Here is a 2,354-nt window from a genome sequence, read left to right as displayed (position 1 = left end):
TAAGCATCCAGTAGTCTATTGAATTTGGATATAATATAAATCCTTTAAAGTTTAGTACATTCTTTTAAATTTAAACAGAGGAAGTCTTTCCATACTACCCAGCCATATGCAGTGTTAATATTTTGGTGCTCTTTCTTGCTAACTTACCAGATCCAATTTGATTATTCATTATTGTCGAGTTCTTTTGGTAGATATCAATAATATCAATAATCTCACATAATTAAAGGTAGGTTAGGACATATTTCCTTTTCCTCACAACTGAGACACCAGGTGTTTTATTACAGTAAAAACAAATCTCATATTAAATTCTTCCACAAAAGCAGGTATTGACAATTTGACACAAAAAATAACCATGTCACTTTATCTTGGAGGTTTGATAGAAACACAGCTATCTACTCTGACAAGCTATCTAGAGTTGACTGTAGGCAGATATGATAATACTGTATTTTAGGATTCAAGTAATATTCTAGTCTGGCCATTGATAGAATTATCTCCTCTGTTCATGATAAAATGTGGACTTCTTCAGAGTTCTAGGACTGTGACACAACCCCAAAGGGTGAGAACAGTTCAGTATTACATATTTTCTACCATGCTCAGTTTTTAAAACTTTGCAACTTACACCAACTGTTTGAAAGAGGACTTCACATGGATATCAGTGATCAGTTTCATACTTTTACAAAGTTATGATCTTTGTCAAGTCTTAATCACACCATCAACAGGTTTATAATGGGAAAATCTGAATGTCAATCTAAGTTTATTTGATGAAATATTGCTGAAAACCTTCTTCAATAACATGTTTATCCACGTTAGGTTAGACCAGCACTTGCAGTATGCTAGGTTAGGAAAACTGACTCCACTGGGTACAAAAGGACTTGGGTTACTGTATCAATGTGGCCTTTATTTAAATAGGTAAGTTCCTAGGAAACCCCAAAAGACAAATTAATAAAAAAATAAGAAGGAAGAGATGGGGGAGAAGGGGGGCCTGTCAGATTAAGGGGCACTGAACCAAGAAGCAGTGGAGTTTGAGAAGCCAGCAGCTCCAGGTTCCACATCAATGGCCCCATTGACCAAAGTTGGGAAGAGGGGTCCTGGTCTTCGGCTTCTACACTGGGTCCTGTTTTGACAACAAACATGTCTCAGCCTGTCAGAAATAGAAAGGTCATTGATTATTCAGTTTCAGGAATCTGATGATGCTGATTAAGATTATGGAAGAGATTTAGACACTCCAGCTAAGAAAATTCAGTCATCTTCCTGAGAAGTTAAAATTAAGAGGCGATCTTGAATGAATTCCTAAGAAGACAGTGAGAACTCAGAAGAAAAAGATGTGGAGACCAAGAAGGATGATTCTCACTCAGCAGAGGACAGTGTGAAGATGCAAAAGAAGGTCACAAAAGTGTGTTCCAGCAATGGCAGGCAGGCTCTAAAGTAGCTTCCAAACACATAGGCTCATAGAAGATGTGGGCAGTGGAGAAGAACAAGAAGTGGAGGATGAGGCACCATTCCATAAGAAAGATTCTGGCTGAGATGATTTCCTAATAGAAGACAATAATGAAAGTGACTATGGCAGTTCAAAAAATAAAAACAGGGGTGCCTGGGTGGATCAGTTGGTTATGGGCCTGAATCTTGATTTTGACTCAGGTCATGATCTCACAGTTGGTTGGATTGAGCCCTGTGTTGAACTCTGTGCTGGCAGCATGGAGGAGCCTGCTCGGGATTCTCTCCCTCCCTCTCTCTCTCTGCCCCTCCCTTGCTCATGCTCTCTCTCTCTCTCTCAAAATGAATAAATAGACTTTAAAGTTATTTAAAAATAGAAAAGAAAAAAACCAAAAAGATGACTAAAAAGTCCAAACCTGAGAGAAAAGTAAAGCAAATTCCCAAACTGAGGCTAAAGGCTGTAGTGACACCAATCCCCGTGAAAGAAAGGCAAAGGGAAGAAGGCTCTCTCCAACAGCTTCAAAGGACATCAAAGGAAAAGCGGTTCCCAAAGAGGAGGAACCAGAAAGCTCTCCAGAAAAGAAACCTTCTGCAAGCCCTCCACCTGAGAAATTTGGAGTTGAAGGATCTGAAGATGAAGCACAGTGTGGGCAGCATTAAAAAAGTGATGATGGTTTGGGGAGAGATTTTATCTGAAAAAAAAAGAGAAAAAAGAAAAAGGGGGAGAAAAACAAAACCTACTTAAGATAGAACATGGTTTTGGTTATAGCTTGACACATGGGCTTTCAATGTTTTTCCTTTTTCTTGAAACTAACATTTTCTTTTTCTTTCTTTTCTTTAAAGAAAACTCTTGTATGTTTAACTTACCTTTTATCTATTGGTCCTCTCTTTGCCATCATGTCCTTCCCATCTCTTCCCAA

The 2,354-nt window shown here is 38.4% G+C and overlaps 1 pseudogene; it reads left to right on the top strand.

The window, feature by feature from the left end:
- The first annotated feature begins 1,131 nt into the window (after positions 1–1,131).
- On the top strand, positions 1,132–2,094 carry LOC112860806 (nuclear ubiquitous casein and cyclin-dependent kinase substrate 1 pseudogene; annotated as a pseudogene).
- The last annotated feature ends 260 nt before the right edge of the window (positions 2,095–2,354 follow it).

The sequence above is a fragment of the Puma concolor genome, chromosome A1 (assembly GCF_028749965.1).
Source record: "Puma concolor isolate L17-30 chromosome A1, mPumCon1.1.hap2, whole genome shotgun sequence".
Lineage (NCBI taxonomy): Eukaryota > Metazoa > Chordata > Mammalia > Carnivora > Felidae > Puma > Puma concolor.
This window is presented reverse-complemented; position numbering and strand designations above follow the sequence as displayed.